The 12,220-nt window shown below is 44.2% G+C and overlaps 1 protein-coding gene across 3 annotated transcripts in view; it reads right to left on the bottom strand.

Moving 5' to 3' along the window:
• Positions 1-12,220, bottom strand: part of TBC1D19 (TBC1 domain family member 19) — a 293,521-nt gene that overhangs the window by 37,499 nt on the left and 243,802 nt on the right. The window lies entirely within an intron of this gene.

Here is a 12,220-nt window from a genome sequence, read left to right on the forward strand (position 1 = left end):
AGTGCACCCCTAATGCCGCGTACACACAACCGTTTTTTCCGTCAGTATAAACTCTGAAGATTTTTCTGACGGAGTTCCGACAGAGTTCCGCTGAAACGGACTTGTGTACACACGATCACACCAAAGTCCGTCGGAATAGCATACAGAGGAACGGTTTTCCCAATAGGAATTGATTCAGAAAGATTTAAAACATGTTCCATTTCTAGGTCCGTCAGAATTTTCGAAAGAAAAAGTCAGATAAAGCCCACACACGATCGGAATATCCAATGAAATGATTCCATCGGACCTTTTCTGCAGGAAAGTCCGGTCGTGTGTACTCAGCATAAGTGAAAATGTCCAGATTGGGCCCAAAGTGTCAATATTTTGTGTGGCCACCATTATTTTCCAGCACTGCCTTAACCCTCTTGGGAATGGAGTTCACCAGAGCTTCACAGGTTGCCACTGGAGTCCTCTTCCTCTCCTCAATGACGACATCACAGAGCTAGTGGATGTTAGAGACCTTGCGCTCATCCACCTTCTGTTTGAGGATGCCCCAGAGATGCTCAATAGGGTTTAGGTCTGGAGACATGTTTGGCCAGTCCATCACCTTTACCCTCAGCTTCTTTAGCAAGGCAGTGGTGGTCTAGGAGGTGTGTTTGGGGTCATTATGTTGGAATACTGCCCTGTGGCCCAGTCTCCAAAGGGAGGGGATCATGCTCTGCTTCAGTCTGTCACAGTACATGTTGGCATTCATAGTTCCCTCAATGAACTGTAGCCCCCCAGTGCTGGCACCACTCATGCAGCCTCAGACCATGACACTCCCACCACCATGCTTAACTGTAGGCAAGATGCACTTGTCTTTGTACTCCTCACCTGGTTTCTGCCACACATGCTTGACACCATCTGAATCAAATAAGTTTATCTTGGTCTCATCAGACAGTAATTCCAGTAATCCATGTCCTTAGTCTGCTTGTCTTCAGAAAACTGTTTGCAGGCTTTCTTGTGCATCATCTTTAGAAGAGGCTTCCTTTTGGTAAAAACAGCCATGCAGACCAATTTGATGCATGGGCGTGTGGTCTGAGCATTGACAGGCTGAACTCCCACCCCTTCAACCTCTGCAGCAATGCTGGCAGCACTCATAAGTCTATTTCATAAAGACAACCTCTGGATATGATGCTAAGCACATGCACTCAACTTCTTTGGTCAACCATGGTGAGGCCTGTTAAACGGCTGTCAGGTCTTGGCCACCATGCTGCAACTCAGTTTCAGGGTTTTGGCAATCTTCTTATAGCCTAGGCCATCTTTAAGTAGAGCAACAATTCTTTTTTTCAGATCCTCAGAGAGTTCTTTGCCATGAGGTGCCATGGTGAACTTCCAGTGACCAATATGAGAGAGTGAGAGCAATAACACCAAATTTAACACACCTGAGACCTTGTAACACATGACACCGGGGAGGGAAAATGGCTAATTGGGCCCAATTTGGACATTTTCACTTAGGGTTGTACTCACTTTTGTTACCAGCGGTTTAGACATTAATGGCTGTGTGTTGAGTTTTTCTGAGGGGACAGCAAATTTACACTTTTATACAAGCTGTACACTCACTACTTTACATTGTAGTAAAGTGTCATTTCTTCAGTGTTGTCACATGAAAAGATATAATAAATTATTTTCAAAAGTGTACTCACTTTTGTGCGATGCTGTATGTACAGCAGCGCTAAACAGAGAGAGGACTGATCCTGACTAAAAAGTTCCTGGTCAACACTAAGACATCTAACCAAGGCTCTGAAGAAGAGGGAAACCTTGAAACATGTTAGCCGATGTGACTACAAGTGCTGTGGATTTTTGCATATGGATTTAAGTGGATGATTTTATGATAATGCTATGACACAAGTACTGGTTTGCGAGTAGATTCAACCTCCATTTTTACTAAATAGTACATGTGTTGAGGAAAATGCGCTAGGCCTATATGCCCTCTGTGTTCTTCTATGCTTACCGCGGGTGCAAATACCTGATGCCCAGGGCCAGGACAGGGGCCCGGGGCGTAGCACTTTATTGGGGGGGAGGTAAAATCTCCAAGGCTCTATGCACACTATAAGCTAAACAAATGCCAGAAAACAAACGCTGAATGAAAAACGCTTATAATAGCTTTTTTATGCCAGCCAGTTAGGAACTTTCAGCTCTTTTTCTGCTGGCAAAATGCTCCCAAAAGCATTTTCTGCTCCTAGAAGCTGAAGCTTCAAAACCGCTTCTACTAAAATAGTGTGCATGAGCACATACAGTAGGATAACACTATTTGCTTCTAGAAGCAGAAAAATAAAATGTTTAAAAGCTGCTGCTATGAGTGTTTTTTAAGCTAGTGTGCATGGAGCCTCACAGTGCAGGCAGCATGCTGCTAAAGTCATTTTAACCTGGACCAGTACAGATTACTGTCCCTACAGTAATTTCAGAACTGCAGCGGTTTGCCATTTTTGCCCTGGGCACTGGACAACCTTTTCCCGGCACTGCCGGTGCCTTTGTGTAATGGGAAACTTTGACCTTTTAAAAAAGAAGTCAAGGTAGATTCTGAGAGGCATATCGGATATTTGGTGCATGGTGGGCAATCCTGATGGCCACCTATAAGGTAGTGCTATAGTCATTCAGGTGAATTTCTAAACCAAAAGGTACTCATCAGTGGAGGTTTACCAATACAATCATTGGTACCTTAGAGAATGTCATAAATTGCTGCAATTATACATATTGTACTAAAACCTCTGACTTTACACCCAGAGTTAACTATTAGCATATCGCAAACACAGTTTTGTTTGTGTTTTCATCTACTGTATATACTGACAAGTCATAAAAAAAACTTCATATTAGCTGTGCCTCTTGTGATTTTTAAAGGTCTAGTCTAGCCTTGTTTATAAAAGACTCCCAGCTTCACTTATGTCATATAATGACAGGAAAGACGACAGGTTTCTAGTTAAATATGTCACTTTCTTTACTACGCAGTGATTCATAGGTGTACATAGTAGCTGTGTTCAGATAATTGACACCCAGCTGCACAGGATGAATGTTCGGCCTAACATAAACAGCCATGGTCCCAAAGCTTTATGTATGCTCTTTTCTGGACAGGATAGAACTACAATTAAAATTCCATACTAGCTCTGTCATGAAAATGTCACATTTACCTGCAGCAACTTCCTTCTGTAAAAATCTGCTTGCTGTGTTTATAAAGCGTGTGACATATGCAGCGTCTCTTGTCATGTACTGACATTTAATATTTTACTAAGATTAAGCATCCAGCTCTTTTGTGAAATGTTTTGTGTTGGTTAGCTTTTTGTTAACAGGAGCGGTCATCAAAAATTTAATTACAAAGCTACAGTACACATAGATTTATATGGGCGGCACAGTGGTGCAGTGGGTAGCACTCTCGCCAAGCAGTAAGAAGGGTCGCTGGTTCAAATCCCGACCACGGCACTACCTGCCTGGAGTTTGCATGTTCTCCCTGTGCCTGCGTGGGTTTCCTCCGGGTACTCCGGTTTCCTCCCACACTCCAAAGATGTGCTGGTAGGTTAATTGGATCCTGTCTAAATTGTCCCTAGTATAGGTATGAATGTGAGTTAGGGACCTTAGATTGTAAGCTCCTTGAGAGTATAGGGACTGATGTGAATGTATAATATATATATGTAAAGCGCTGCGTAAATTGACGGCGCTATATAAGTACCTGAAATAAATAAAATAAAATAAATATGGTATATGACTGTGTTACCAACAAAAAGTCTGCTTGATGCATTTTTGGTGCAGTTTCCAGCAAAACATACCTTCTACAGGGATGTATAATAAAACATGCCTAAAACACACCATGCTATAACTGAAAAAAATGTAGCCTAAATAAAGTCATCACTGATATCTAAACCACAGTAAGTGTCTGTATTGACATATATTTCATGTACGAACACCCATATCACCTGCTGTCCTCAACTGTATGTGACCACACCAGGGACTGTGATGCATCCTGTGTGTTTTTGTCCAACAAACCAAAATGTAGCACCAAACATATAGAGACTTTAAATGTAGCAGTGAGGAACATCCAACAAGGTGCTAGATCTAACAAAAATTGCATCAAAACTTTATTATAAAATTGCTTAATAACTATAAAACCAGAATATCAGATGTATACATAGGGCAATCCTATGTATGATTAGAGTCATCACTTGAACAGAGAAACACTACAATCTCCAGTTCTGTGGACCATAACATGCTTCATAAGAAGTTGTGTGTGATGCCTCTGGAAACTGAGACCCACCAAGTGACTTCTAGTCTGACAAGCCTGACCATCGAGTTTGGGGTATTCCACCTTCTCTTGCCCTACCGCCTATGAAGTCCGTGGTTAAAGAGATCAATTGCATTCAAGTCTGGATCTGCACTTCTTTGCATACAGAATATGTACATGTGATGGCCCCTTTGGGACAAGGTGTTCCTAGATGGGAACCCCCCTTATATTTAGAAGTCCCTTCTGGGAGGAGTCACTAAGGCTGCATTCAAATTTGTATATAAAAGATAATTCTCCCACGCTATCACTTTAAAGTGGAAAAATGCTGACTGCAACAGACGCCGATAAGCTGATCCATAGCTAATGAGGTATATATAGGGTAAAGCTGGTGCTGCGCTGTCAAATAATAATGTGATCAAGGAAATGGTGAAATAAATATGAACAATGCAAATATAGCGATGATAATAACTTCCCACAATAAAATTGCCATGTGCGGTACTTACCATACAAAAGTGGCTAATGTGATATATATATAACAAATGAAAACATCAATAAAATAAACGTCCAACAGACAGACACTATAGGTCTGATGAATAAAGTGCAATGAGTGACTGGTGCCTTCCTCAATTAGTAATAGTGAATAAAGTGACTGGTGCCTTTTCCTTCCTGTTGTGGTGACACCTCTGTGCTCTCAAGCCTCTCACCTTACTGCTGTAAGGTAATAGCATAAGATGGATGGCTCTCTCTTAGGATCTGTGTGTCTCCACTGGTCTCAAAGGGTCCTACAGAAACTTGTCCACCTTGTAGGTCTCTATGGTGAATGATGCTCCCTGGGGATCAAACCCCGATAATCTCCTCAATTGTATTGCATAAGAAAAAATGCTTCGACTGTGTGAGAACCTTTAACCGATATATTAATATTAAAACAGCTGATAAGTTACTCACTTTTCAGTGACCAAAAACAAACTGAACTCCACGAGCAGCGAGCTCATACTCCCGCGTCACTTCTGGTAGCCTGTCGCTTAGTCCCAACGCGTATTGTCACACCCACATGACTTCATCAGCGCAGCACCACCTTTACTCTATGCATTCAAACTTCAGCATAGCAAATATAAGTGTTTTTTGTGCATTTTCAGGCACCTTTGAGCTCTGCTATTTTTTTTTTATTAGTCAACAGAGAAAACTATCATCTGTTGCATCATTTGTTGCTAGACTTTTCAGCTTTTTTAGCTTTTCCATCAGCTTTTATTTCTTTTTTTTAATTATTATTCATTTTTTTTAAAAATATTTTTTAATATTATATTTTAATATTTTATTTGTCTTATTATTGCACACTAGTCTGAAGATGGTTCTATGCCCCATACTGTATGCTGTCTGTCTGTCCATGTCTGGAACCTTGTGTTTAGTACGTTTTTAATGAACAACATTGTTTGGTGGAGGTTTTTGAAATCTCTTTATGTGATTTGACTAACAAGTCCAAAAAACATAACATCTTAACTTTACATACCATTTGGGGTCGCTTTACACCTTCTTTCTCTTGGGGATTTTTCCCCCTATTTTTCTTAGTTTTGGCATACAGGTATGCTGACCCACACCTTACAATGGTGGAATAATGTATGTTTTTAAACTGTCCTCCCCCTTTTTTACTAAATATTGTCTTATTATTTATTTATTTGGACTACGACTACTACTACTACAATAATAAAAATAAATAAATATAAAAAAAAATACAAAAAATGAATAAAAATAATCTAGAGTAATAAGTAAATACAATACAGTACAGGAATACTATATAATAATAAATATATAAACAATTAACCCCTAATGCTTTAAAAAATTTAATAAAAGAATAATATTAATAAAATAATAATAAACACCCTAATCCTAACACAAATTAAATAAATTAATAATAATAGTAATAATAATTATTATTAATTAATTTTTTGTTCTGGCTTGGGTGTTTATTTCATTATTATTAATAATTTTTTTTTTTTTTTTAAGGTTAGGGGTCAACTATTATTATTTATTACATAATAATTTATGATGATTTTTATTTATTTGTGTATTTATTTTACATTTATTTATTCATATATTATTACTATTTTTTTTTTCATTTACAATTTTTCATTTGAGCAGAAATTGCGCAAAAACAGGCATTTCCATTTATCTCTAAGGGAATAAAAAAGTGCCAAAAATCTGCAACTCTGCCGAATTTGAGATATAAAAAAAGCATCATAACTTTTTTGAGCTTCAGGCGAACTGGAGTGAAGTGAACCAACTCCATAGAGAATAATTGATTTTTTTTTCTCCTCCAGTGTTTTGGAGTTACGAGCTTCAAGTTACAAAACTCTGAGGTGTGAATGGGGCCTTAAGGTTCACAAACTTAGCATACCCTGTTTGCCCAGATACTGCTACAACATTGGGTATAATTGCTGAAAGGAGAGGATCATCTCACATGACACCCACCTACCCCAAAACAGGTGACACTTCATTAGTCATCAGACCACCAGTCATCAGAGTGGCAGGAAGCACAGTCCTGCCTTCACAAAGATGGCTGCCTCCATGCAGAGACACCGTGCTGAACAGGGAATGGTAAGAAAGTAATGGGGGAAAAAATCAAATGTAGGGAGACCACAGGCAATACTAGTGACTAGGCCTTTGCCTTTTTTGAGCATAGCTTCCACAGTTCATGTGCTTTTTAGTGAACCCCCATCAAAATATTACACTTAATAAATTACTGACTTCCTCAAAAAAGTCTGCAACTCCATTATGTATAATTATTTGAATGGACTTGGTCTTTTCGGTAAAGTCTGCGGCTATGCTTGGCTGGGAAGCAGAGACTGGCCAGGAAACTTCCCCTGAAGACTGGTTAGATACGATTTCTAATATGCATAAATGCACAAAATCCATGGCAGTGAAGGAAACTGTTGTTAAACTCCACATTAGGTGGTACTACACCCCTTCAAAAGTACAAAGGTTCTACCCCACGGTCCCAGAAAATTGCTTCAGGGGTTGTCCGGAAAGGGGGACACACTTACATATCTTTTGGAGTTGTAGGGCGCTTAAGCAGATCTGGCAGAAAGTATCTTCTAAGGTCGCCATGATCACAGGTATTCAAGTGACAATGACGCATCAGATGTGTCTTTTTTTTGCTGACTTACCCGAAGTCTACCCTCCAGAACAAAAATTGTCCCACACCCTATTCAGTGCAGTTCACTGAACAATTGCTCTGTTCTGGCGCACACCTGGTGTCCCTTGGGAGCAGATCCTTAAACGTATGGCGGCTATACAGCTCATGGAAAGGGTACATCACACTATAATGGATACTATGCCCATCTATGACAGAAAGTGGGAGTCCTGGTCAGCCTATGGGCTATTGGGTATATAGACAACTGATTAAACCACAATGAACATTTTGATACCTTAACATTTCTTTTTTGTTATGTTATTAAGGAATGGAGTTGTCCTTTTTACTTTTTGTATAGTTTCTGGCACTCTACATAGGGTATATTGTCTACTGCGCACAGTATATGTGGCAATCTATGATGACTAAGCAGGAAGGTCCTCCAATGGACCACTGACCATTTTTTGGAGGATTGTGTAATATATCCTTATGGATTGCAAAATGTTGAAAACACACACATGTACAAATGCTTGTGTCATGAAAAGGTTCACCCGTTGGTGGCGCTGTCGGTCTCTTGGGCCGTAGTACCGGTATCCACCAGCGGGTGTATTCCGGCAGTGTGGAGCAGGCAGCACCTTCTGCGCTCAGGTGTAACGTGAGGTCAAATCACTGCAGTCTGATAAATACCCGGCAAGCCCTCACATCCTTGCCTTGGTGTCTCTCTCGCTAATCTTGCTGCCTGTAATCCTGACCTTGAGCCTCTTTCTGTCCTGATCTGATCCGATCCCTATCCCGAGCCCATCCTGTACTTGTCCCTCCTGTTTCCTGATTCCCTTGGATCCCTGCCCTTCAGCCTATCCATCCATCCTCTCCCTGTCCTGTTGGTTTCCCGTCCTTACCCATCTGCTGACCTCCTTGTGTATGACCTCGGCCTGGCTTTGTTTACAATTCCGGTATCTCCATTTGTCTGTACATACTATTTATTGTTTGTGGTTGGTTTTTGCACTGTTTATATTTCACATACTTGCCACCTATTTAATAAACACCAATATTTTTTGCTCTTACATACGTTTCTGGTTTCCTCTGTGCAGTCCACACAGTCTGGTCTACTAAATTCCATGACAGTACACCAAGGCTATCCCTGACCAGACGTGGCTGCATTGAGGAACCATCCTGGTTTGTTAGTTCTGCCAATATGGATTTCAATGAAATCATTTATTATTCTCTACTGGCTGAAGAGGATGGTGAATATTGTCGCCAGGTTTTAAAAGGGTGGACTAGTGATCAGCTGAAGGAAACTATCCGATCAGCTCATTCCTTAGTGGATCAGGGCAACATGTCATGGAACCTTATTCCGCTTGTTCACAGCAGGTGTTGTCTGATTGCATCCATTCAGTGCAATCCCTGGTTAGTCAGGCTGTGTGTGAATCAGCGTTTGTTCAACCTGTGCTACAGGCATGGTCAGATCTCCTGCATTTAGCTAAGCCTCAACATTCCAGCCCTGCCATTAATCACCTGCCTTCCCAAGAATCTATCTCCCCGTCACCTATGGCAACCTCAGCTACAGCCCAGTTTACTCAGCTCCCTACCAAATACTATTACCCAGTCTCCAAGTGTAGCACCTATCCTGCCTTCAATCCACCTGCCTCTTCTCCTCCACCTGTAACAATCCCACAGAACCCTCCTCCAGCCACTGTTCCTTGGTCTTCCTTTTGCCCAGCTACATTCTTTTCTTATGACCCTGCACCTACGTACAAAGCTGCAGTGGCTAAACCAAAAAAGAAACAAAAGTTCTTCCCGACCCACACCATCCTGCCAGTAACCCAACCTGCCTCCATACCAACCAACCTGTTCCAGCCTGCGTTCATGCCAGTTGAACTTGATGACCCACCTAAACCTGCCAACCCAGTGCCTGCTATCCAGTCTGATGTGCCTGCCTTCCAGTCTGATGTCCTGATGCCTGCCTTCCAGCCTGATGTGCCTGCCTTCCAGTATGATGTGTCCGTTTTTCAGTCTGATGTCTTGATTCCTGCCTTCCAGCCCGAAGTCTCGGTGCCTGCCTTCCAGCCTGATGTGCCTACCTTCCAGCCTGATGTGCCCGCCTTCCAGCCTGATGTGCCTGCTTTCCAGTCTGATGTGCCTGCTTTCCAGTCTGATGTCTTGATGTCTGCCTTCCAGCCTGATGTGCCTGCCTTCCAGCCTGAAGTCTCGGTGCCTGCCTTCCAGCCTGATGTGCCTGCCTTCCAGCCTGATGTTCCCGCTTTCCAGTCGGATGTACCCACCTTCCAGCCGGATGTCTTGATGCTTGCATTCCAGCCGGATGTCTCGGTGCCTGCCTTCTAGCCGGATGTCTCGGTGCCTGCCTCCCAGCTTGATGTCTCTGCTTCCCGGTCTGATGTGCCCGCTTTCCAGTCTGTCCTGATGCCTGCCTTTCAGCCCGAAGTCTCGGTGCCCGCTTTCCAGTCTGATGTGCCTGCTATCCAGTTTGATGTGTCTGCCTCCCAGTCTGATGTGCCAGCTTCCCAGCCTGATGTGCCAGCTTCCCAGCCTGATGTGCCAGCTTCCCAGTCTGATGTCTTGATGCCTGCCTTCCAGCCCGAAGTCTCGGTGCCCGCTTTCCAGTCTGATGTGCCGCTTTCCAGTCTGATGTGCCCGCCTTCCAGCCGGATGTCTCGGTGCTTGCCTTCCAGCTTGATGTCTCTGCTTTCCAGTCTGATGTGCCCGCTTTCCAGTCTGATGTCCTGATGCCTGCCTTCCAGCCCGAAGTCTCGGTGCCCACTTTCCAGTCTGATGTGCCTGCTTTCCAGTCTGATGTCCTGATGCCTGCCTTCCAGTTTGATGTCTCCGCTTCTCAGTCTGATGTGCCCACTTCTCAGTCTGATGTGCCCGCTTTCCAGCCTGATGTGCCCGCTTTCCAGTCTGATGTCTTGATGCCTGCCTTCCAGCCCGAAATCTCGGTGCCCGCTTTCCAGTCTGATGTGCCCGCTTTCCAGTCTGATGTGCCCGCTTTCCAGTCTGATGTCCTGATGCCTGCCTTCCAGCTTGATGTCTCCGCTTCCCAGTCTGATGTTCCCGCTTCTCAGTCTGATGTGCCTGCTTTCCAGTCTGATGTCCTGGTACCTGCCTTTCAGCCTGATGTCTCGTTGCCTGCCTTCCAGCCTGATGTCCTGATAGTGGTGTCTCAGTCTGAAGTTTTGGTGCCCGTGTCTCAGCCTGAAGTTTCGCTGCCCGTGTCCCAGCCTGAAGTTTCGTTACCCAGTCTGCTGAGCCGGTGCCCGTTACCAAGTCTGCTGAGCCGGTGCCCGTTACCCAGTCTGCTGAGCCGGTGCCCGTTACCCAGTCTGCTGAGCCGGTGCCCGTTACCCAGTCTGTTAAACCGGTGCCCGTTACCCAGTCTGCTGAGCCGGTGCCCGTTACCCAGTCTGTTAAACCGGTGCCCTTTACCCAGTCTACTAAATCGGAGTCCGTCACTCGGCCTGTTAAGCCAGTACCTGTTATTCGGCCTGTCGGACCAGTGTCCGGTGTACAGCTCACTGGGCCGGGGCCGTTACCCAGCCTGCTGAGCCGGTGCCTGTGATCCAGCCTGCACTTACGGTGCTCGCTGTTCGGCCTGCTGCCCAGCTCGACGACCCGGAGCCTGCTGCCCAGCTCGACGACCCGGAGCCTGCTGCCCAGCTCGACGACCCGGAGCCTGCTGCCCAGCTCGACGACCCGGAGCCCACTGTCTGCTCTGATGTCCCTGCTGTCTGCTCTGATGTGCCTGCTGTCCGGTTTGACTTATCCGCTGCCCAGTCTAAAGTATCTGATGCCCAGCCTGACGTGCCCTCATCCGTTGTTTGGTGTAAGGCCACTAACTTTGGACAATTTCATCTAGTTGGAGCGTCCGGAGGCCGCTCCTTTGAGGGGGAGTACTGTCATGAAAAGGTTCACCCGTTGGTGGCGCTGTCGGTCTCTTGGATCGCAGTACCAGTGTCCACCAGCGGGTGTCTTCCAACATCCAGGACCTGTAATAAGAGGACTCACCTGCTGGTGGCACTGTTGCATCCTTGGGCCGTAGTACCAGTGTCCACCAGCGGGTGTATTCCGGCAGTGTGGAGCAGGCAGCACCTTCTGCGCTCAGGTGTAAGGTGAGGTCAAATCACTGCAGTCTGATAAATACCCGGCAAGCCCTCACATCCTTGCCTTGGTGTCTTTCTCCCTGTGCCTTGATCTTGCTGCCTGTAATCCTGACCTTGAGCCTGCTTCTATCCTGATCCCTATCCCGAGCCCATCCTGTACTTGTCCCTCCTGTTTCCTGATTCCCTTGGATCCCTGCCCTGCAGCCTATTCATCCATCCTCTCCCTGTCCTGTTGGTTTCCCGTCCTTACCCATCTGCTGACCTCCTTGTGTATGACCTCGGCCTGGCTTTGTTTACGATTCCGGTATCTCCATTTGTCTGTATATACTATTTATTGTTTGTGGGTCTGTGGTTGGTTTTTGCACTGTTTATATATCACGCACTTGCCACCTATTTAATAAACACCAATATTTTTTGCACTTACATATGTTTCTGTTTTCCTCTGTGCAGTCCACACAGTCTGGTCTACTAAATTCCGTGACAGTTTGTATGTGTTTTTTCTTGTAATTTTCTTTTTTTTACTCTACAATAAAACAATCATTGGTGTTGAACAAAAAAAGTCTGCAACCACGGCAGGGACATTAGCTGATGTAATTTGTAATTATTACTAAGATTTTACTTATCCGACTTCATCCCTGAGCAACTCACTCCTGTCTGGTGTATGACCATACCAGGATACATGTGTTGCATCAAAGCAAGTGGTGGCCAGATTTACAGCAGTCACACCTTGTTAAAGCTTCCATTACT

This window comes from Aquarana catesbeiana, linkage group LG01 (assembly GCF_042186555.1).
Source record: "Aquarana catesbeiana isolate 2022-GZ linkage group LG01, ASM4218655v1, whole genome shotgun sequence".
NCBI lineage: Eukaryota > Metazoa > Chordata > Amphibia > Anura > Ranidae > Aquarana > Aquarana catesbeiana.